This window comes from Carcharodon carcharias, chromosome 21 (genome assembly GCF_017639515.1).
Source record: "Carcharodon carcharias isolate sCarCar2 chromosome 21, sCarCar2.pri, whole genome shotgun sequence".
Taxonomy (NCBI): Eukaryota; Metazoa; Chordata; class Chondrichthyes; order Lamniformes; family Lamnidae; genus Carcharodon; species Carcharodon carcharias.
Window position 1 is genome coordinate 87,756,479 of NC_054487.1, and position 25,316 is coordinate 87,781,794.

General features: G+C 42.8%; 1 protein-coding gene across 1 annotated transcript in view; it reads right to left on the reverse strand.

Moving 5' to 3' along the window:
* syt1a (synaptotagmin Ia) overlaps positions 1–25,316 on the reverse strand; it is a 288,112-nt gene that overhangs the window by 233,223 nt on the left and 29,573 nt on the right. The window contains exon 2 of the mRNA XM_041216496.1: positions 21,638–21,680. The gene's annotated coding sequence lies outside the window, so the exon portion shown is untranslated. The remainder of the gene's footprint in view (positions 1–21,637; positions 21,681–25,316) is intronic.

The following is a 25,316-nucleotide window of genomic DNA, read 5'->3' on the forward strand; positions in this document are numbered from 1 at the left end:
TGTACCTCCTAGGGTCCTACCATTCATTGTTTATTCCCTTGCCTCCCAAAATGTGTCATTGGTGGGATATTCCATCACACTCCTGACTTGTGCCTTGTAGATGGTGGACAGGCTTTGGGGAGTCAGGAGGTGAGTTACTTGCTGCAGGATTCTTAGCCTCTGACCTGCTCTTTAGTCCAGTTCAATTTCTGGTCAATGGTAATCCACAGGATATTGATCGATGGTCATGCATTGAATGTCAAGGGTTGATGGTTCAAATCTCTTTCTTTGGAGACGGTCATTGCCTGGCACTTGCACTACCCAAACCATCACTTATTTTCCAACTTAAAATTCTTCTGTTTTCTTGCGCATTCTTTCGCTCGCTCACTATTGAACCCTAGGATTTCAGTAATTTCGTTGGGCAATTTCATCAAGCTTTCAGCTGCGGCTCAGTGGGTTGAGGTCTTGTCTGAGTCAGGAGGTGGGCCCAAGTCTCACTTCAGATGCTTGAGCACATAATTCAGACTGACCCCCACCACCAACCACCACCTCCCCCCCTCCCCACCCCCACAGCCACTGCAGGAGTGAGGAACGACCTGCATTGTTGAAGTCGTTGTCTTCTAGATAAAATGTGAAACCAAGGTCCCATCTGCTCTCTCTTACGACCTCAGAAGGTTCCAGGGTGCTTTACAGCTAATGAAGTACTTTTTTGAAGTGTTGTCATTATCTTGACATGGGAAATGCAACAACCAATTTGCACACAGCAAACTCCCACAAACAGCAATATTCAGATAATTTGTTTTTCATGATTTGTTGGTTGAAGGATAAATATTGGTCATGATAACTGCCCTGTTCTCCTTCAAAATAGTGCCATCTGAGAGGGCAGGCTAGGCCTCTGTTTAACATCTCAACTGAAAGACAGCATCTCTGACAGTGCAGCACTCATTCAGTAGAGTCTAAGACCTTTTGCAATTGTTCCTCTTAACTCAGATCACAAATCACATACATTCACATCTCTCTGTATGCCAATGATGGCCACCGTTCAATACAATTCTCCAAGTGAGGCCTAACTACTGCCTTGCAAAGTTCATGCCATGCACTATCTGAAAGGGCAGTAGAAGCAGATTCAAATATAATTTTCAAAAAAGGAATTGGACATATGCTTAAAAAAAATATACATTTTCAGGGCTATAGGGAAAGAGCAGGGATATGGGACTAATTGGATCGCTCTTTCAAAGAACTGGCGGAGGCATGATGGGCCAAATGGCCTCCTTCTGTGCTGTAGGATTCTAACAACCTCAGTCATCAAGCTGACAAAAACAACTTCTGTAACTTTCAAACCAATCTTGTTCCCATATGAATGCACTCTTGCCTCTGAGTTCAAAGGTCCAAGTCCCACTCCAGAGACTTGAGCACAAAATCTAGGCTGACACTCCCAGTGCAGTACCGAGGGAGTGCTGCACTGTCAGAGGTTCCATCTGAATTTCTCTGTGCATATTTTTAAATCTTCAGGAACCCTCCTTCTTCAATCATGTTGGTGTTGCCTGTGATAATGTGCAGAGAAGAATTTAACAACACTTTAACTGTTTGGACAAAAATATCTCCAGTGGGGAGTATCTACCTCACTGTGCCTTTGGTGTGTTAATTACATATTGAAGGTGATAAGCCTACTCGACACTCTATGATCCCTTTCTGAGTGATACACATTGGGGGGACTAATATAGAAAGACAATATATTTGAGGGCAGGGTTTTGTAAAGAGTAGAGAGATGTTGGTGTTCATAAATACACAAATCCTTAAAGCTGGCACAGTGACTGTATTAGGTTTTGATTAGTTGGGATAATAAATAGAGGAGTAGAATATAAAAGCAGAGAGATCTTTCTAGAACTTTGTGGGCATAATGTTTCCCTTGGCGTGCAGGCTCGGAGGGGGTGGGCCTCGATCAGGCCTGGAAGGCAATTTCACGCTGGCAGGCCCAGTGTGAAACATGAGTGTTAGCGCTCAGCGCTGCCTGTGCTGGTAGGGGGAGGAGTGTGAGCTGGGCTAGTGTGAATGCGCGCTACATAAATCTCCCTGAGGCACACAGCTGCCTCGGGCAGGTGAAGGTATATGAAAATATATAATTAAAAAATTAAAATGTAATGAACCACGTCCCCTCATGTGACCCTGTCACATGAGCAGGGACACGTTATTAATGAAAAGATAAAGTTTTCATTTGATTTTTGTTTGCTTTTGGAAACCTCATCCCACCCGTGGATGAGGTTTCCAAAAAAAGTGCAAAGCGCCGCTTGGCCTTTTCGCCAGCCTGACAACCGGAAGGGCAGTGAAAAATCTCTCTTAATTAACTTTTTATTGGCCTTGATAGGCCTTTCAATTGCCCGCGGGTGCACTGCTGACTCTGGCATACACCCACCGACCGAAATATCGCGTGAGTCTGCGATGACATTCGGATGCACGCCCAATGTCATTGAGCTTCATTTTACGTTCGGTTGGGTCTGGCCCTTGCCTACCCTATGAGTCACTAGTTAGGCCTTGGCTGGAGTGATGTGGATAATTCTGGGCACCACACACTTCTATGTACAAGCTGGGCCTCTTTGGTCCTATGGCTGAGCACATGACCACAGGCAGCGGTTGAGGTGAACCATATATATGCATTTAAGGGGAAGATGGATAAACACATGAGGGAGAAAGAGCTAGAAGGAAATGTTGATAGGGTGAGATAAAAAAGGATGGGAGGGGGCTTTTGTGAAGCATAAATGATTTAGATCTAATGGCCAGTTTCTGGGCTGTAAATTCTAGGTAATTGTCCTTTCTCACTTATTTTTGTCTCATTTCCAATCCTTTCTTGTCCCTGAGTGCCAGCTACAGTTGGCAGTGTTGGCTCCAGCTCAGTGGCTCACACTCCTGCCTCGGTGGCAGAATTCTGGATTCAAGTCCCACTCAGAACTTAAGCACAAAAATCTAGACTGATGTTCCAGTGTAGCACTGAGGGACTGCTGTCTTTCTGGTGAGATTTGTGCCCGCTGGCCCTGTACGCAGAACAGAGGCAGCCACAGGGCTGTCGAGTGCTGAGGCAGAATGTTTAAAAGGCCTCCTCGGTTCTCAGGAACTTTGTCCCACTTGTTTTGTTAAATATTAGGCCCGCTAGCTGAAACCCCTCACACCTCCTCACCACTCCCCCACCCACACCCATGACCCATCAATGCCAACTCATGCCAACCCACGCTCCCACTCACCCCCAATGGCCCCTCATACCCTCCATGCCAACCTATGCTCCCCACTCATTCCAACAGTCCCTCATACCCTTCAAGCTGACTCATGTCCCCAACCCACCCCACTGCCCCTTGTAGCCTCCACACCAACTTAATGGCAACTCATGCCAACCCATCCACCATTCTCACCCTCCATGCCAACTCAGCCAGTATTCAATATGGACAGACTTCACCAGGTTGAGATGAAACAAAATAAAGTTCTAATTATCTAATACAGCTTTCACTATAGTAAAAAAAAAACATTCTTATTCATGAAAGCCCATTTAAAACATTTAGATTCCCTCAAGTATTCAACCCCTTATAAAAACAAACAGAATTGTGTTCATAAATCCACAACAAAGATAGCTAATTCTTTAATAAACTCATTGAACTGCCATTGAAACTGTAAAGTTAGGACACCCATACTAGGATAACCATATGCTATGGAAAGCAGCCAAGCATTAATAATGATGCAATGAAAGCCCTTGGGATAATATCAGCAACAGCTATTGTAACTGGTTGAAGAGATTTTTTTCAACACTCATTGACACAGGCAGCCTACTTTTTAAATTTTTACAAGGCTGGGGAATTAAATAACTTCACAACTTGAACTTATTTTACCTGTGACTGATGCAGGCAGCCTTTTTTAATTTTTAAAGGGATGGGGATTTAAATAACTTCACAGTTTGACAGTTCTACAGACCTTATCTGCCCTTCAAGAGCATATATGACTATTTTAAAGATGTGTAGCTCCCACACAGCAGGATAAGGCCCTTGTTACAGCAAACATTGGGTTTACCCAATGGCCCTCTGAGCATTGAGTTCAACTGGCCTTGCTGAGCTCAGGTTGTCCTCAAGTGTGAGTTATACCCCATACCTTTTTCCCTACTGTAGAAAATCGGATCTGTTGGGAATGGAGCAGGACTTCTGGATCCGGTTCCCACCCACCACTTTTAAAGGTCCATGGACCCTCCCTGAATCTTCACAAATCTGGACCACTATCTGGCCATAACCACATTGCTGTTTGTGGGACCTTTCTGTGTGAAAATTGGCTGCTGTGTTTTTTTACATTGCAACAGTGAGTGCTGTCTGTATTCCCTAGAGTTTCGAATAAGGAGGGGTGTCATTGAAACTTACAGAATTCTTAAAAGGTGTGGCAGTAGATAAGATGTTTCTCCTGGCTGGTGAGTCTAAAACCAGGGGACATAATCTCAGGGTAAGGGGTAGGTCATTTAGGACTGAGATGAGGAGGAATTTCTTCACGGAGAGGGTGGTGAATCTTGGGAATTCTCTACCCCAGAGGACCGTGGAAGCTCAATCACTGAGCATGTTCAAGACAGAAATCGATATATTTCTGGAGACTAATGACATCAAGAGATATGGTGATAGTGCAGGCAAATGGCATCGAAGTAGATGATCAACCAGGCTCGATGGGCTGAATGGCCCACTCGTGTTCCAATGTACAGTTCAAAAGTGCTTCATTGACCTTGAGACATTCAGTTGTCATGAAAGGTGCTATAAAAATGCAAGTCTTTCTTTTCATTGGCCATGGTCCCAAACTGCCCTCTATTAGTGGCTAATTCCATTAAAGTGACAGACATCATGGGGCAGATTGTGAGTGTAAACCAGATATTGGTGAGTCAGCCAATCAAGATTTACATCACTCCCCATTATTATTTCAATTGACGTCAATCAAGAGGGACATAAAATGGATGTGGACTTGTCATTGCCCACTTTATGCTTTATGCTCAGACTGAATTAAAATCAAGCCCAAATAATGATGTGATGAGATAATTTTAATGTAAAAATCCTTGATTACAAAGCTGGTTAGAGTGCATTGTGATATAAAATAAGATGGTGTTGGCCTTTTCAGATGCCTATTTATAACATTCCTTTGAATATTTTTGTAAATAGCTGCTGACACACAGAGAATAATTACCATCAAATCGTTTACATTGCTTCACTTCAAACTGCACCAAGTCAAATAAAAGTCAGCCTCATTAGGAGCAAGTTGTATTTTATTCCATCAGAGATGACACACAAGGTAGGGCATGTCCTAGGGGGAGAAGGGGTAGAATATAGGATGTGAGACATCCTTGTTTGACAATAAACATGACCTATTTCTGTATAGTGCAAGTAAGGAGGCGGTGAAGAAATATGTGAGGAATTGAAAGGTTTTTTTTCTGTTATTAAAGAAACAGAATGCACAAGCATGATCGAATAATACCCAGCAGATGTTTACTCATTTCAGTTTGCAAGGATTGTTTCTTATTTTGGCTATATCTTGAAATATTTATAACCCCAAAACTGATAGACGTTCATCTCCTCTGTAATAAGTGCCTGACCTTTCAGCTGTAAGTTAGTGGTATGCCTGGTATCTAGAACACAGAGGCAATGAAGGGCTGGGGGAAGCGGGGGGAGGTTGGAAACTTCAGGAGGCAAAGGTCAGGTGACAGGGCAGGAAGAGCTGTAGCAACTCTTAACGAACTGCTTCCTGCTCTTCGAGCTGTGGGAGAAATGGCTGAAGCAGGTTATGGAGATGGCTCAACGCCCTCCCTTCAATATAACTGTTTTGGAACTTCTTAAAGGAAAGGGTATGCAGTTTTGGAACTGAGGGCCATCATACAGTGAGGAGAGCATTAAGATAGTAACATTTTGAGGCAAGAGTAGATCTTTGGCCCATCTAGCTCACCTGTCCACAGCATTTCCTTTGTGCACTCCTAATAACTCTGAACCCCATTTATTGACAAGAGCCTGTCTAGCTCCTTCTGGAAGCGCATTAAGATTGCTCTGTTTCACCAACCATACTAGTCTCCCTACCTCTCAGCCCCCCATTAGCAAAAATTACCTTCTTATTCTTCCCTATTTTCTTTTGTTGTCTTAATTTATAAATTTACAATGAAACACACCAACCTTGGATGGTTGACAGAAAAATTATTGGGTTGGGGGAACTCGATGAGGAAGATATTTACCAGGAAGACTCCTGGAGGTCAAACAGGAAAGTACAACATCTTTGAGTAGCAATAGGTCAAAAAGCGTGATGAACTCTGCTTCCAAACTTGGAGAAACATCATTTTTGTTCACAATGTATCCAGAGAGTGGACTGATGGTCATACGTGTAGTGCAGTGTTTAATTACAAGAGTAGCAATGCAGTCAGAACATGAGTTCAAATCACACCGCAGCTGCTTGGCAATTTGGAAAAATTGGTATTTGTAAAAGTGACCATGAAGCTGTTGGACTGTCACAAAAATCCAATTGATTTACTGATGTCTTTTTGGGAATGGAGCTGAATGTCCTTACTGTATCTCCACATGCACAACTCCAGCTTCACACTAATGTGCTTGATTCGAATGAAAGATCATTGACCTGAAAGGTTAACCTTTGTTTCTCTCTCTTCAGATATGGCCTGACCTGCAAAGAATTTCTATCATTTTCTGTTTTTAATTTCAGATTTCCTGCATCAGCAGTATTTTGTTTTTGTGCTTGATTCTTAACCGTCCTTTGAAGTAGCTTAGCGATCAGTTGTCTCAAATCACCATGGCGATTGAAGAGGAAGGCCCACCTTCCCGCTCTCAGGACAATTGGCCAACAGGCAATAAATGCTGGTCTTTCCAGCAACAACCACATCCAGAGGATGAATAAAGAAGCGGCACCAAAGTATTTTCTTGAAACTGCAATATTTTCTTTGAAGCAGTTGACTTTTGCCTGTTGGAACTTATTCAGAGGATAGCTTCTAACTGTGTCTGTTCAGCTTGTGCTACCCCCTACAGAGAGTGATGATAGAAGGTGAGCTGATAATTGATGCGCTGCTTGGATACATCATCTTATGGCATTGACCTCACCTTGAGGTCCAAGGCTGCCTTCATGTGGAGATTCACTTTGTATGTAGAAAAAAAGCCAAAAATTGCATTGAGAAAGTCACTCTCTATATTTACTTTCCCTGCCTGCAAATGAGAAATGAGTAGATTAAGAGGTGACTGACTTTAATGTGGATCAGGATCAGTGTGTGCGGGAAATCACCTGCAAATTGGGGAGGAACTGAGGCACACTTGACTTTCCTCCCCCCACACCCCCCCACCACCCCCCAAGCCAGGCCTCACTACCACACGGCCACATACAAACACATCCTGCCCCAGTGAGGAGAATGAGGTTTGAGGTAGGTAGTGAATGGGATTGTAATTTCTCACAGCTGCAGGTCACCTCTCGTGAGCTGGGAAACAGTCCCCGGCTAGGTAAATGAAGATGGGGTGGGGGGAGGAGATGGGGAAGGTGTCACGGGCAATTGTGGACAGAGGTTGGTGGTTGGGGCGGGGGGGTTTGTTGGGTTGTGGGGGGGGTGGGGGGGGGGGTGGTGGGGAGGAGTCTAGAGCAGAGGAGCCCCAAGGATTCCTTATGAGACCACATGAAAAACTCTGCTCCACCTGCGCCCACAAGGAACCTTTAAGAAGATATTAATCACTTGGCCATCACCAGGCCCTGCTCACTGGCAGCTCTGGGACTGTATGCGACTTATGGGCTTGTAGAATAAACTCATAAAGTGGAGCAATAAAAATGATTGTGCTACGCCAGCTACATCTCAGTTGTAGACACTCTGGTCTCTGACCGAGAAAGCTCGAACCCAGGTTAGCCTAGGCTGACATTCCCAGTGTAGGGAGTGCTGCAGAGTCAGAGGTGCCGGCTATCAGAGGAGACTTTAAACTGAGGTCCCATCTGTTCTCTCGGGTGGGCTCAGAGCTCCCATGGCACTATTTTGAATGAGAGCAGGGGTGTTCTCCCCAGCGCCCTTTATCCCTCAGTCAACATCGCTTAAAACAGATTACCAGGTCATTAATTTTATTGCTGTTTGTGGGACTTTGCTATGCACAAATTGGCTGTTGTTTTTACTACATTACAACAGAAACTATGCTTCAAAAAGTACTTCATTGGCTGTAAAGCATTTGGGGAAGCCTGAAGTCATGGAGGGTACTTTGAAATACAAGTTTCTTCACATAAAGAATTGGATAAAAAGACTTGTCTGAGTGTAGGAGGAATCAGACTGAATGAATCAAATGGCCTGTTTGTGCGTTGTAAGGACTACATATTTTTATGTATAGGTGACATAATAAGCGCTTGCACCTCAAAAATGTCAATCAAAAAATTGGTTCCACCTCATGATTATACTGTTCCTGATATAGATCTAACCAGGCAACCCAAACTCTGTAGCATGTGTTCATCCTCATGAATATTTATTAAAATATTACAACAAGTATGAGAAATGCTTTGATGTGTAATTAATAGTCAATTAAAATATGCAAATGAAATCATGTAAACGTTAAACTGCTGACTCTGTTTAATGTTTAATGTATCTTTGGGGAAAATGTTTAGTGATTGTTGTCTTCAATGAACCAGTGAATCCATGGAACAGAAACAAACATAAAAGATCCGGCTTAGATTTAAATGAAGATTACCTGATGTGGGAATCTCAACCATTAAAGCTTAACAAAGTATTTTTGACTTTTTCTGATGAAAGCAACAGGAAGCTGCGCATCAACCAGTACCTAGGGTCTTTGTGAACTGAAGTATGCTGGTCACATTAGTATATTCATTGAACTGCCATTGTTAACACCTGCCCCCTTTGGCACCATTACAGACACCCAAATCAAAGCTTAACCTCCTGCCTTCTCCTCCTCCAACACTCCGTTTCATGATCTCGGTAAAGAACCTTTGCTCTGTTGCTTCACTCAGTTTATCCAAAAAGAGCAGCATCAAGATTTATCGGCCTCTCTGAACCAGTTAAAAAAAAACTTGCATTTATATAGTGCCTTTCATGAGGTGATGAGAGGTGATCTTATTGGAACATATAGGATAGAATTTTCGGGTTGGCGAAGTTTCATGAAGTGTTTAAAAATTCAATAAAATTAAAAAAAAAAAATTAATTGACATGTCCCAGCTCATGTGACACTGTCACGTGAGGGGACATGTTTTAAAAGTTTTAAATTTCTTTATTTGGATGTTTAAAACTTAAACTAATCTCCTTGAGGCATCTCTGTGACAGGAGATCCCCACCCTGCCTGCACAGGGAGCGCTCAGCGCTTCCAGACGAGCCTTAATTGGCCCGCCCACATAAAATGGCGGCGTGGCCCCGATGGGGGGGGTGCCAATCGGGTTCACACCTGCCCCTGCCCACGCCCACACAACCCCCTGGATGGGGGGAAATTTCTGCCCATCAGATTTTGAGGGAGCTTGACAGGGTGGATGCTGAGAGGAAATTCACCAAGGCTCCTTAGACAGCACCTTCCAAACCCACTACCACTATCATCCAGAAGGACAAGAGCAGCAAACACATGGGAACACCACCAGCTGGAAGTTCCTTGCCAAGTCACTCACCATCATGAGTTGCCGTTCTTTCACTGTCGCTGGGTCAAAATCCTGGAACCCCCTCCCTAACAGCACTGTGGGTGTACCTACACCACGTGGACTGCAGCGGTTCAAGAAGGCAGCTCAACACCACCTTCTCAAGGGCAATTAGGGATGGGCAATAAATGCTGGTCCAGCCAGTGATGCCCACATCCTGTAAATGAATAAAAAAAGGATGTTTCCCCTCATGAGGAAATCTAGAACTAGAGGGCACAATTTAAAATAAGGAGTCTCCCTATTTAAGACAGAGATGAGGAGGAATTTCTTCTCTCAGTGAGTTGCTAGTCTCTGGAATTACCAGAGAGCAGTGGAGGTTGGGCCATTGAATATATTCAAGGCTGCGTTGGACAGATTTTTGATGTACAAGAAAGCCAAGGGTTATGTGGGGCAGGCAGGAAAGTGGAGTTAAAGTGACAATCTGATCAGCCATGATCTTACCAAACGGAGGAGCAGACTCGAAGGGCTGAATGGCCTACTCCTGCTCCTATTTCTTATAATCTTATGATCTTCTTTATCTAACTCCATCAGCATAACTCTCTATCTCCATTTCTTTCTTATGCTTATCTAGCTTCCAATGAAATGTATCTGTACTACTCACTATGGTAGTGAACTCCACATTCTAGCTGCCATCTGGGTAAAGGGACTTCTTCTGGATTTCCAATTGGATTTCTCAGTGAATATCTTATATTGATGGCCTTTAGTTACGCTCTTTCCCACAAGAGGAAACATTCTCTCTGTATCTGTTCAATCAAAACCTTTCAGAATTTTAAAGACTTCTATTAGGCCATTCATCAACCTTCTCTTTTCAAGAGAAAAGAGACCCAGCTTGTTCATTCTTTCCTGATAAGTATACCCTGTATCCTTGTATTTCTGGTAATATTCTTGTCAGTTCCTTTTTCACTTCTCTAGTGCCTCTATATCCCTTTTATTGTTGGTTACCAAAACTGTATGCAGCATTCCAAGTGTGGTCTAACCAAGTATGGATACAAGTTCAGCATTGGTCCAGGTTACATGACAGGACAGGCTTGGCAAATGTCAAAGTTCTAGTCTCACCAAGAGCAGATAATGCTTTAGGTTCGTTTAGAGCATATACATCAGCATGGAATGGTGGGGCCGAATGGCCTGTTTCTGTGTTGCACACTCTTTGTGACCTTTTCCTGATGTGTGAAACTCTTTCAACCAAGGCATGGTGCAAATATTAAGAGGAGCTTAAAATAAGGAGAAATGAATAATGAAATTCCTTTGCAATCCCTGGCTGGTGCAGTCAAGTGAAGATTGATGGAACATCTCTAATGCCAAGGCAACTCTCCAAAATTGAGACAAGTTTCCAGAATGGTCTGGGCGTGTCGATGAGGGGAACTGCTCTCTCTGTGTTTTCTCCTTGTTATGCTGGAGAACAGCTGGTCTCAGCAGGGTCTTTCCCTTCACTAACCTGATTAATGTATCTTGCATTGTATTTAATCCTTTTGCACATCACTAGATATAGTTATATCAAACTGTGCCACCTGGGAGAGAACTGGCTTGAAAATGAGAAGAGGATAGAGAAGAATAAATCAACCCTTTGCCAAGATTTTCTGATCTTCAGTGCATCACACCCATTCCTTCCCCACCTTGGTGGTTAAGAAAGTGGATATTGAGTCTTAGCCACAACTACAAAAGTTGGACAGCGAAAAAAAAAAATGCAAGGGGAACTTTTTTTATTTTTTAAAGGGTGATCAGTGTGTTTGAAATTATTGGCACGGGAGATGGAGCAAGGAACCTTAACAGGTTTCATCAAGGATCTTGACTGGTTCTTCCCCACAAATGTGATTCAGGGTAATTAGAAATGCACTAAGAGGGCACAGTGAGTAGGTAGGCCAGAGGACCAAATGTCTTCTCCTGCCTGAAACTGCTCCTATCCATCAACTTAAAATCCATGAAAAAGTTCATTTTGAGGAGAATAACCTTTCTATGGATAGAATTTACAATATAGAAACAGATCACTCTTCCCAACCAATCCACCTAACTCCATCAATGTAATATCATTCCTTGTTACCTTTTATGTTTATCTTTAAATGCATCAATACTCTATGTCTTAACTACTCCCTATGGTAGTGAGTTCCACATTCCAATCACTCTCTGGGTAAAGAAGTTCTCTTGAATTACCTTATTGGATTTATTAATAACTACCACTGTGGGAGATGGTGACATAGTGGTGATGTCACTGCGCTAGTAACCCAGGGGCCAATGCCCTGGGGGTATGGGTTCAAATCCCATCACAGCAGTTGGTCAATTCATAATTCTGAAATATAAAAACTAGTCTCAGGAATGATGACCATGGCAACTATCACTGACAGCTGAAAAAAAAACAATCTGGTTCACTAATGCCTTTTAGGGAAGGAAATCTGCCATCCTTACCCTACAGGCACACAGCAACTGAATGGCCTAGCAAGCCACTCAGGTCAAGGGCAATTATGGATGAGCAACAAATGCTGGCCTTGCCAGTGATGCCCACATCTATGAAAGAATAAAGAAAAATCTTATACTTATGGCTCTTAGTTTTGGACTTTAACAAGGTGAATTCTCTGACTGGATCTCAAGCTGATCCATTACTGTGGCTATACATTGTAGAATTGAATCTGATTGGTAACTTTATTGAATATAACTTTTGATAATACAATAGAAAGAGTCGATCTTTGTTATTCCATTTAGTATCAGACTTGTAGCGGCCTGATTTTTCTCACTGTGATTGGTGATTGATTAACTAACTGGCTGAGGCATTTCGAGGGGAACTGGGTGAGAAGGGTTATTTGCCCCAAATAGAATCTGCCCATTATTTCAAATAGACAAAATGTTGGCTATGGCCGGAATTTTCTGGACCCATTGGTGTCGGGCGTCGGGCATCATGGCAGGTGGGGGCGGGGGGGTGGGGGCGGGGTGGGGGGGGGACAATTTGGTGAGATTACTAAAAATCGATTTCGCGCCATCATGAAACCAATTTGTGATTATCTGCTCCACCTGGCAATGGCGGCTGAGTTTTCCACTGCTGCATGTCGGGAACCTAATTTCAATACTTCAGCATCTCCTTAGAAGCCCTGGTTGCTGGAATCATCCCCCACGTGGGATCAGCCAGGCACATCATGTGATTGCACATCAGCATGTTTCACATCTGTACATAAGCGACGTGCACCTGGCGAGCTGCATTTCACTCGGGATTTTGGGGTTTGTTTACCTACCTTGCTTCAGGCAGCACTCACAGTCTCACTGCCAGGATTCACAGACAGCACCACATCACTGTTAGGGAGGCTCATGGGCAGGTCTCTACCTACCAGGCCAGCTGTAAGGTGGGGGTGGCTTTTCAATGGCTGCAGGACTAGGGTTTGTTTGGGGAAGGGGGAGAAGTGGCCTCAGGCAAGGGAAGAGGCTGCAGGGTGGGGGCTGTACTGGGGAAGGAGGGTATCCCAGGGTGTGTGTGGGGGCCACATGTTGATCTGTGCAAGTAGTCTCAATTTGGTGAGGGCTGAGGAGGCAGTCTCCAGAGGAGATGAGGCCAGATGGAGATGTGAGGGTGAGTGTGAGAGAGTGAGTGGTGACGTCCCTTGAGCTGGCAGTGAGTGAGATGCCAGTGAATGTGTGATGGGCTTGTGAGTGGGTGAGTTTAGAGGGATGAGATGGTTGCCTTACCCTGGCTGCACAGATGAGATCATTGATCTGTTTTCTGCACTAGATGGCCCAATCTCTTGTGCAGAATTAGCACTGACCATCCCTGCCACCACCTCCCAAGCCAAAGTGGTGAGGCTGATGGGCCTCCTGCAGCCAGACCGGGAGGTAGGGAATATCGTGGTGGGCCTCCAGAAGGTGTACCAGGGATGCGTCACTGAATTGGAGGACTGCACTCTTCTCGGCTTTTGGGGCCATGACTTCATTGGACCAGTTCTCGGCGGTAAGCATTGAGAGTTGTACGCAAATGATCTCATATTGAAGGTGCCCCTAGGTAGCAGTGACCATAATATGATTGAATTTTACATTCATTTTGAGGGAGAGAGGAGTGGGTCTGAGGCTGAGCTTTTAAACTTAAATAAGGGCAATTATGAGGGCATGAAAGCTGAGCTGACTGAAGTGAATTGGTAAATTACGTTAATGGGTAGGTCAACAGAGATGCTAAGGCTAATATTTAAGGGGATATTTCAGAATACACAGAACAACTACATTCCAACGAGTAAGAAAAAGTCCAAGGAACAGCCGCACCATCCGTGGTTGACTAGAAAGGTTAAAGATAGTATCAAACTTAAAGATAAAGCTTATAATTGTGCAAAGAGAGGTGGAAGGTCAGAAGATTGGACAGAATATAAGGAACAGCAAAGAATGACTGAAAGACTAACAAGAAGGGAAAAATTAGATTATGAGAGAAAGCTAGCCAGGAATATAAAGACAGATAGTAAGAGTTTTATAAATATTTAAAAAGAAACAAGTTAACAAAGTGAGCATTGGTCTTGTAGAAAGCGAGTCTGGAGAATTGATAATGGAAATGGCAGATGAATTGAACAGGTATTTTGCATCAGTTTTCACTATAGAGGATACAAGTAACATCCCAGAAGCAGCTATAAACCAGGAAATGGAAGTGGGGAAGGTAGTCAGGAAAATTACAATCACCAGAGAAGTGGTACTGAGTAAATTGTTGGAGCTGTGGCTGACAAGAGCCTGGGTCCTGGGTGGCTTTATCCTAGGGTCTTAAAAGAAGCCTCTAGTGAGATAGTTGATGCATTGGTTTTAATTTTCCAAAACTCCCTAGATTCGGGGGAAGGTCCCATTAGATTGGAAGATAGCGAATGTGACTCCATTATTCAAAAACGGAGGGAGACAGAAAGTGGGAAACTACAGGCCAGTTAGCTTAACATCTGTCATAGGGAAAATGTTAAAAGCTATTATTAAAGAAGCTACAGCAGGGTGTTTGGATAAGCTCAAGTTAATCAGGCAGAGTCAACATGGTTTTGTGAAAGGGAAATCGTGTTTAACCAACTTATTGGAGTTCTTTGAGGAAGTAACATGTGCTGTGGATAAAGGGGAACCAGTGGATGTTCTGTACTTAGATTTCCAGAAGACATTTGATAAGGTGCCATATCAAAGTTTATTGCAGAAAATAAAAGCTCATGGTCTAGGGGGTAACATATTGGCATGGGTAGACGATTGGCTGGCTAACAGGAAGCAGAGAGTAGGCATAAATGGGTCTTTTCAGGTTGGCAAGATGTAACAAGTGGATTGGTGCTGTTTACAATATATATAAATGACTTGGATGAAGGGATTGAAGGGGTGGTTGCCAAATTTGCAGATGACACAAAGCTAGGGGAGATGGTGGCATAGTGATATTGTCACTGGACTAGTTTTCCAGAGACAAAAACAAAAATAGCTGGAAAAACTCAGCAGGTCTGTGGGGAGGGAATACAGTTAACATTTTGAGTCCGTATGGGTTCTGATGAAGAGTCATATGGGCTCGAAATGTTAACTGTGTTCCTCCCCGCAGATGCTGTCAGACCTGCTGAGTTTTTCCAGCTATTTTTGTTTTTGTTTCAGATTTCCAGCTTCTGCAGTATTTTGCTTTTATCTTAGTGTTCCAGAGACCTCGGGTAATGCTCTGGAGCCCTGGGTTCAAATTCCCACCATGGCAGATGGTGAAATTTGAATGTAATAAAAATCTGGAATTAAAAGCCTAATGATGACCATGAAACCATTGCTGATTGTTGTAAAAACTCATCTGGTTCACTAATATCCTTTAGGGAAGGAAATCTGCCATCCTTACCTGGTCTGGTCTACATGTGACTCCAGACCCACTGCCAATGTGGTTGACTCTTAAATTAAGGATGACCATATCCCATAAAGAAAAGGTGGGAAAGTAAATTGTGAAGAGGACTTAAGGAGGCTACAAAAAGATATAGATAGGTTGAGTGAGTGGGCAAAGATCTGTCAAATGGAGTATAACGTGGGAAAATGTGAAATTGTCCATTTTGGCAGGAAGAATGTTATCTAAATGGTGAGAGATTGCAGAGTTCTGAGCTGCAGACAAATCTGGGTGTCCTAGTGCATAAATCACAAAAGGCTAGTATGCAGGTACAGCAGGTCATTAGGGAAGCTAATAGAATGTTATCATTTATTGTGGGGAGAATTGAATACAAAAGTAGGGAGGTTATGCTTCAGTTGTACAGGGCATTACTGAGACCATCTGGAGTACTGTGTACAGTATTGGTCACTTGAATTAAGGAAGGATGTAAATGCATTGGAAGCAGTTCCGAGAAGGTTTACCAGACTAATACCTGGAATGGGTGGGTTGTCTTATGTGGAAAAGTTGGACAGGTTAGGCTTGTATCCAGTAGAGTTTAGAAGAATAAGAGGTGACTTGATTGAAACCTTTAAGATCCTGAGGGGTCTTGACAGGGTGGATGTAGGGAGGATGTTTTCTCTTGTGGGAGAACCTAGAACTAGGAGTCACTGTTTAAAAATAAGGAGCTGGTCATTAAAAACAGAGATGAGGTGAATTTTTTCACTCCGAGGGTCATGAGTCTTTGGAACTCTCCTCCTGTAAAGGTGGTGGAAGAGACTCTGGTCTTTCAATGTTTTTAAGGCAGAGGTGGATAGATTCTTGGTAAACAAGGGGGTAGTAGGTTATTGGGAGTAGGCAGGGTTCAGATTTCACTATCAGATCAGCCATAATTAAATGGCAGAGCAGGTTCAAGGGGTTATTCCTGCTCCTTGTTTGTATGTATGTTTGTATGTTTAACTGTGGTGTGATGCGTGAGGAAGCAGCGAGGTAATGGCGTGGCAAGCAAATTGGAGGTCACCTGCCAGTGAGATGGCATGTTTCCTGTGGCTGCATAATTAATGAGGAGGGAATGGGACAATATGGTGTGAAAATCCACCATTGCGGCCAACGGGTAAAACAACTTTCTTCCTGCCCGCTACCGCACTTTGTGTAAATCTGGGAAGATTCTGCCCTGTGGTTTACTGGGAGTGCAAGCATCTCCATTCAATACTTCATGTATTTTGCCTTGTTGGCTGCTTTTAATAAGCAAGTGCTCCTGATCTCCATTTGCTGAGAACCACTCCTATTGCTCAAACCTGGCCATCCATGCTGACTATTCATTATTATATTTCTCATGTCTATAGATGTTTTCCAGTCTCTCTTTTAGTAAGGATTCCATTATTCTTCCTAATGCCAGTGGTTAGCTGTCTGTTCTATAACTTGCTGGACATGTTCTGTCCCCCTAAAGAAATGTAGCAATTACATTCGCTATCTGCTTGTCCTCTGGCACTGCGCCTTATTCTAAAGAGTTTGTAAATATCTGGAGTAATGCCTCGGCTATCTCTTCCCATAGAAAGCCAACTGCAAGTTTGTTGGTTTTGCTGAAGGCACCACAACAGGGAGATCAATAAAAATAGAGGATGTAGCAAAACAAAGTTACAAAAGCATTGAGGCTGGATAAACAATTTGAGAAACCAATAAGATTCAATAATGATTAATGTGAGTCTTTGCATATCATGATGTTACCTGTGGCCCAGTTGGTAGCCCTTTAGGAGAGGTTTAAGAGTGTCACCTCCCTCTGGGAGACTCTACTCCACAAGCATTCGTTTCTAAAATCTACCTTTGCAAACACACAGGAAATGGAATTGAATTCAGCAATTTCATGCCCCCAGTGAGAAGCTGGCATCGAAGGGGCACGAATCACAAGGAAAACTGATTCTCTGATCCATGCTCCCAACTCCTCACAGTGGCAGAGTTAGTGTTGTTGAATTCACCTTCAACCCACATAGGGACAATGGACCAATGATAAACTTGTCACTTAAAATGTTTCGGCAATGCAATTGGAAATTTCGCCCCTAATGAATATTGATTGTGTTTTTGAAAATCTCTCAAAATGAACCATATCTGCGACAGCCCATTTAAAACAAGATCCACACAATGTTCAACTACAATCGTATAGCGAGCGATTACACACAGTAGTACTAGGATCAGTCCTGTTTCTATAATTTTTGGTAGTAAAGGGGCAACTTTACAGATCAGACTCCCAATGCACAGTCTCACCTTCCTGTTCAATGACAGCTCAATTTACATAATAATCGTTCCATTATCGAGATCACCTACTTCCACCGCTGCAACATTACCCAGCCCGTCCTTGTCTCAGGTTGTCTGCTGCTGAAACCCTCACCCATTTTTTTGTTAGAATTCATTATTCCCATGCTCTCCTGGCCGACCTCCCAGCTTAAAACTTGAACTCACCCAAACTCTGCTGCCTGTGTGTCCTAACTCACACCAAGTTCCATTCACCCATCACCCCTGTGCTTGCTGACCTACACTGATTCTTCGTATGGCAAAGCCTCAGTTTTAAAATTTGCATCCTAGCTTTCAAAGCCGTCTCTGCATCTTCCTCCAGCCCTAGAACCCTCTGAGATCTCTTCACACCTCATGGCCCCTTCTGCATCCCCAATTTTAATCGCTCCACAAATGGAGCATCTCGGGTTCCAAGACCTGGAAATCCCCCCTCTAAATGCTCGGCCTCTTGACTTCTCTCTCTCCTTTAAGATGCTTCTTAAAACCTGTCTCCATTCTAATATTTCCTTATATGGCTTGGAGTTAATTTTTTTTTGATAATGCTGCTTTGAAGCACCTTTGAATGTTTTATTATGATCTTTAAGTTGCTTCTTCAGTGGACTCTTTCAACACAATGATCCCATCTGCCATCACATTTTAATGAAATAAAGTTCAGCTTATCCCCACAACCGGTTTCTCAAAACAATGGGAAGAATTAAAAAGGAAAAGGAACTTGCATTTGTACTTCCCTTCCCTTCCTTGACCTCTCTGTCTCAATCTCTGGTGATAGACTGTCCACCAATATCCATTACAAACCCACCGACTCCCACAGCTATCTCGACTACAGCTCCTCATACCCTGCTTCCTGTAAGGACTCCATCCCATTCTCTCAGTTCCTTTGCCTCCGTCGCATCTGTTCCGATGATGCTACATTCAAAAACAGTTCCTCTGACATGTCCTCCTTCTTCCTTAACCGAGGTTTTCCAACCACGGTCGTTGACAGGGCCCTCAACCGTGTCCGGCCCATCTCCCGCGCATCCGCCCTCACGCCTTCTCCTCCCTCCCAGAAACATGATAGGGTCCCCCTTGTCCTCACTTATCACCCCACCAGCCTCCGCATTCAAAGGATCATCCTCCGCCATTTCCGCCAACTCCAGCATGATGCCACCACCAAACACACCTTCCCTTCACCCCCCTTATCGGCATTCCGTAGGGATCGCTCCCTCCGGGACACCCTGATCCACTCCTCCATCACCCCCTACTCCTCAACCCCCTCCTGTGGCACCACCCCATGCCCACGCAAAAAATGCAATACCTGCCCCTTCACTTCCTCTCTCCTCACCGTCCAAGGACCCAAACACTCCTTTCAAGTGAAGCAGCATTTCACTTGCATTTCCCCCAACTTAGTCTACTGCATCCGTTGCTCCCAATGTGGTCTCCTCTACATTGGAGAGACCAAACGTAAACTGGGCGACCGCTTTGCAGAACACCTGCGGTCTGTCCGCAAGAATGACTCAAACCTCCCTGTCGCTTGCCATTTCAACACTCCACCCTGCTCTCTTGCCCACATGTCTGTCTTTGGCTTGCTGCATTGTTCCAGTGAAGCCCAACGCAAACTGGAGGAACAACACCTCATCTTCCGACTAGGGACTTTACAGCCTTCTGGACTGAATATTGAATTCAACAATTTTAGGTCGTAAGCTTCCTCCCCCATCCCCACCCCCTTTCTGTTTCCCCCTTCCCCTTTTTTTTCCAATAAATTATCAAGATTTTCCTTTTCCCACCTATTTCCATTATATAAAAAAAAAACCCACTAGAGCTATACCTTGAGTGCCCTACCATCCATTCTTAATTAGCACGTTCGTTTAGATAATATCACCAACTTTAATTTTAACACCTATGTGTTCTATTGTACTATTGTCATTGACATCTTTTGATGATCTGCTTCTATCACTGCTTGTTTGTCCCTACAACCACACCCCCCCACCCCCCCCTCCACCTCTTTGTCTCTCTATCTCTCCGCCCCCCACACACACACCTTAAACCAGCTTATATTTCAACTCTTTCTTGGACTCGAACTCAAGTTCTGTCGAAGGGTCATGAGGACTCGAAACGTCAACTCTTTTCTTCTCCGCCGATGCTGCCAGACCTGCTGAGTTTCAGGTAATTCTGTTTTTGCATTTGTATAGTGCCTAACATGGCCTCAGGACATCCCAAAGTTCTTTTCAAGCTGCTAGGTCTCTTTGCAGTGTACCGACTGCTGTAATGTCAGATGCGGCAAATAGTTTGTACACAGCAAGCTCCCATAAAAATACAAGTGATAATGACCAAGTAATCCGATGTTTTTCAGTGAAACTGCTTGAGAAATCTCTTGCATCCACCCGAGAAGACAGACTGGGTTTGTTATTTCCCCCAAACAATTGTGCTCCATCAGTACGGCATTGACAATGTCAATCCAGATTTTGTAATCAAGTCTCTGGCATGGGACCTGAACCATCCGAATCAAAGGCGGATTCCCACCCTCTGAGCCACAGCTATCCCTATGATTAGAGATCACTTACATTAGAATTCAAAGACCTCTTATTTCCAGAAGACTTTACATGTAAGTGAGCAGGGGGCTGTATCCTAGCCTCTAATCTTTTTCTACTAATGATTAAGAGATAAAGCTACGCACAGATCGACTCTGTATACATCAGCTGATGATAGTTCCAGTAATCACTTTAATACAAGGTTGCAGAGTTTTCGCTGTCTTGTTAATGTTATCTTGCTGTCTACATCTGTCCAAACAGCATCTAAAAAAGCTTCCAGTGAACGGAATGCAAATAATGGGAGATAGTTAGACAGAATCCTCCTGATTGCTTCATTCCATAAAGTGATGGGTGTTGCTGAGATTATCTTCAGGAGTTATCTAAAGAGATTATGTGATAAACTGGGTCACAACCCACTCTGACAAAATGAAAAGAAGCAATTGCTTGACTGGACTTCATTGACAATTCTCAACTGTGTTGTTTCACTGGTATTATCTAGGGGTGCAGGGACAACAGAGAAGGTTAAGAGGAGATATGATAGAACTCTTCAAAATCATGAACAGTTTTGATAGAGTAAACATGGAGAAACATTTGCACTGGTGATAAGAGAACACATATTTCAGATACTTCACAAAATAGCAAGAGGGAAATGGGGAAACATTTAGTTATGCAGTGAAATGTTATGATCTGGAATGCATTGCCTGAAAGGCCGTTGGAAGAAAATCTAACAGTGTCCTTCAAAACATAATTGGATAAATACCTGAAGTGGAAAGATTTGTAGGGCTATGAGGAAAGGGGGGTGTGGTGGTGGGAAGTGGGACTAATTGAGTAGCTCTTTCAAAGATCCGACACACATCCTCGATAGATTGAATGGTTTCCTTCTGTATGATGCTATGACTACCAATGTAACAGCAACATCACAACCAAACCGAATTTACTAGATTTTACTTCATCTTTAAACTGAGTAAAGAGGCAATTCCATGATCGCAGCATTCCAATGGGGTAACATCTCTGGCAGGGAATGCAGGTCAGACAAGGCCTACAATGTTAGCTCCCTGATCCTCTGATCCATGCTCCCTGCTAGCATGGCTCCCGATGGAAGATCCTGATCACCCATCGACACCAATAATGATTCGCAGACTCTGCCAGATGACAGATTAGTTAAGCAATATTGCCAAAAAAACCAGAGGGAAATGGAAGAGAAGTTGTTTTACATAGTGAGTTGATGTGAACTGGAGTGCACTGACTGAAAACAGATTCAATAATAACTTCTTGAATTGTATAAAAGGGAATGAACAGGGGAGGGGCTATTGGATAGTTCTTTCCAAGAACCGGCAAAGCCACAATATTATCCTATGGTTGTAAGTTAGTCATATCCTTTTTTTAAAATGTGCAAATATAACATAATTCATTTTATACTTACAGTGACGGCTTCAATAATTCCTCTATCTTCTTTGCACTCTAACCTATTAAGATAAAAAAAGCAATATTTCAAACACTGTCAACAGCATTATGGCACAGTCGATGGTAAATGTTGAGTTGTTCAAATCCCAAAGGGAAAGTTGAAACAACTACCACAACTTGTTTTGCAATTTGTTTAAAATTTCAAGATGTGTGCCTTGAATTCAGTAGTAATAAGACCACCAAGTCTCATAGGTTTTTACAAAACTAGATTAAACATTTATTAACAAGAAAATGATTTTAAGCACATACATATGTCTACAGATTACTACTATAATAACTTCTAAATCCCTTAATTAACCTGACTCCCAATTACACTTTCATTAAGGCAACAGTAAGACACATAGATTTTAAAAGATCCAGGCAAAGAAACACGATACCCTGAACAGTCCAATTCAAATTGAGTTTTCTTAAATTCAGTTCTTTGAAAACAGCAGCTTGAGGCATAGGTGCTGAAGGCTTTTCACACTTGTTAGATCTTAAAAATGCCTGTCCTTACACACAGCCTTTGCTCCTTTATACATATTTTCCCTTTTGAATGCAAATACCCATTGTTTTACTGTGTCTTTGGACCTTATCTTTCTGATAATAAAAATCTCTCATAGCACCAAGTTTTATCAGTAATCTTTGGGAAAAATAAACACACTGGGCAGAATTTTAGCTCGATGGTCAGGTGTGTGTCCGACCCGACCAAACATGAAATAACATGCACTGGCATCGGCCAAGCGTGCCGATGTCAACATGCAGCTGCACAATAGCTCAATCGGTGGGCATGTGCTGGAGTCAGCAGTGTGCCCGCCAACAATTAAAAGGTCTATTAAGGCCTTAAGTTGTCAATTGTCCTTAATTTTTCACTGCCCATTCAAACTAACAGTTGACTAACAGCGGCCTTTGCATTTTTTGGGAACCTCATCCACAGGCAGGATGAGGTTTCCAAAAGCAAATACAAATGGCATAAAAATGTTAATTTTTAATTAAAAACATGTCCCTCCCTGCTCGTGTGACAGTCACATGAGGGGACATGTTTTATTACATTTTTCTGTTGCTCAATAATATTGATGCTGGGTGGGCCTTAATTGGCCCGCCAGTGTGAAATCGCAGTGTGCTGTGGATCGCGGGCAGCGATCGGCTTCCCGACCACCCACGCCCACTCCTGCCGATCCCACACGCCAAGGGCAAAATTCTGCCCACTGTTTCTAAACTTCACCTAGCTAGGTGGCACATTTCACCCCTCCTTTGAAAACAATCAAGTCTGGTTTACTTAAAAATGCAAATATCCTTTAACACCTTACATTTTCAATTTCCTCCATGTTTACCATGTCGACATCAAAACCTTTAGCCAGCTGGCTTTAATTCAATTAAGTCTCACATACACACACACAAACACACACATATATAGACACAGATACCACTATTTTATAATTAATTCCAATAACATTATGAGGATTATTATATCTTCCTGACAATAGGACTCCAAAGGTTTTATTATTGCACATGGTTTGCAACGGTTCAAGAAGACAGTTCATCACCAACTTTTCAAGGGAAGTTTGGGATGGGCAATAAATGCTGGTCTAGCCAGCAATGACCACATCCCATAAATGAAGTAAAAAAACCTGCTAATCAATTTTAAGAAGGGATGATTTGTTCATGCAACATGGAACATGGCTATCATGGAACATGATAGGTTTAATTAATGACCTCATAGTGAGGATACCCCTAGGTGGTAGCGATCATAATATGATTGAATCTTAATTTAGCCTGAGAGAGAGAAGAGTGGATCTAAGACTAGTATTTTAAACTTAAATAAGGGCAATTCTGAGTGCATGAAAGCAGGGCTAGCTAAAGTAAACTGGCAAATTAGGTTAAGGGATAGGCCAATAGAGATGTAGTGGCAGACACTTAAGGGGGTATTTCATAATATATTTCAGCTCACCACCATCTTCTCAAGGGCAACTATGGATGGGCAATAAATGCTGGCCCAGCCAGCGAAGCCCACATCCTGTGAATGAATAAAAAAAATATACAGAATAGATAGATTCCAATGAGAAAGAAAAATTCCGAGGGGAGGGCCCACCATCTGTAATTAACCAAAAAAGCTAAATATTGTATCAAGCTTAAAGAGAAAGCATATAATTGCGCAAAGATGGGTGGTAGGTCAGAAGATTGGACAGAATATAAAAACAGCATAGAATGACTAAAAGATTAATAAGAAAGGAAAAATGAGAGTATGAGAGAAAGTTAGCTAGAAATGTCAAGACAGGTAGTAAGAGCTTCTATAGATATTTAAAAAAAAAGTTAACAAATTGAGCATTGATCCTATAGAAAGAGTCTGGGGAATTAATAATGGAAAATAAGGAGATGGCAGATGAATTGAATTGGTATTTTGCATCAGTCTTTACTGTAGGTGATTCAAGTAACATCCCAGAAATAGCCGTAAATCAGGAAATGGAGGGGAGGGAGGAACTCAAGAAAATTACAATTACTAGGGAAGTGGTACTGAGTAAATTGTTGGAGTTGCAGGATGACAAGTTGACAAGTCCCCAGGTCCTGATGGACTTCATCCTAGGGTCTTAAAAGCAGTGACTAGTGAGATAGTTGATGCGTTGGTTTTAATTTTCCAAAATTCCCTAGAATTGGGGAAGATTCCATTAGATTGGAAAATGGAGAATGTAACTCCTTTATTCAAAAAGGGTGGGAGACAGAAAGCAGGAAACTACAGGCTGGTTAGCCTAACATCTGCAATCGGGAAAATGTTTGAAACTATTAGTAAGCATGTTATAACAGGGCACTTAGAAAAATTCAAAGTAATCAGGCAGGGTCAACATGGTTTTGTGAGAGGGAAATCATGTTCAACCAATTTACCAGGGTTCTTTGAACAAGTAACATGTGTAGACAAAAGGGAACTGGTGGATGTTCTGTACTTGGATTTCCAAAAGGCATTTGATAAAGTGCCATATCAAAGGTTAGTGCAAAAATAAAAGCTCATGGTGTAGGGGGTAACATATTGGCATGGATAGAAGATTGGCTGGGTAATGGAAAACAGAGAGCAGGCATAAAACCGTTGTTTTCTGGTTGGCAGGATGTGTCACAGGGATCAGCGCTGTGGCCTCAACGATTCACAATTTATTTAAATGACTTGGATGAAGGGGCTGAAGATTTGGTTGTTAAATTTGTTGATGACACAAAGATAGGTAGGAAATTAAATTGTGAAGAGGATGTAAGGAAGGCTACAAAGGGATTTGGATAGGTTAAATAGGGCATAGATCTGGCAAATGGGGCATAATGTGGGAAAACGTGAATTTTGGCATGAAGAATAAAAAAGAAGCACATTATATAAACGGAGAGAAACTGCAGAACTCTGAGATGCAGAGAAATCTGGGTGTCCTGGCGCAAGAATCGCAAAAGGTTAGAATACGGGTACAGGGGATCTGGGGAAGAGTGTCCTGCAGTCAGCATAGTAGTGAAGCAGTCTGGGAAGAGTGTCCTGCAGTCAGTTCTTGTTGAAAATAACAAGAGTGACATCACAAGACAGCGCGAGAGAATGGCGGAGTGATCAGAACCAGTGCGAGTGTGGGGAAGCTTCAAAAAGTGACATCAGCACAAAGGTGACAGCTGATTGGTGAGTAGTGGGTAAGTGTTTT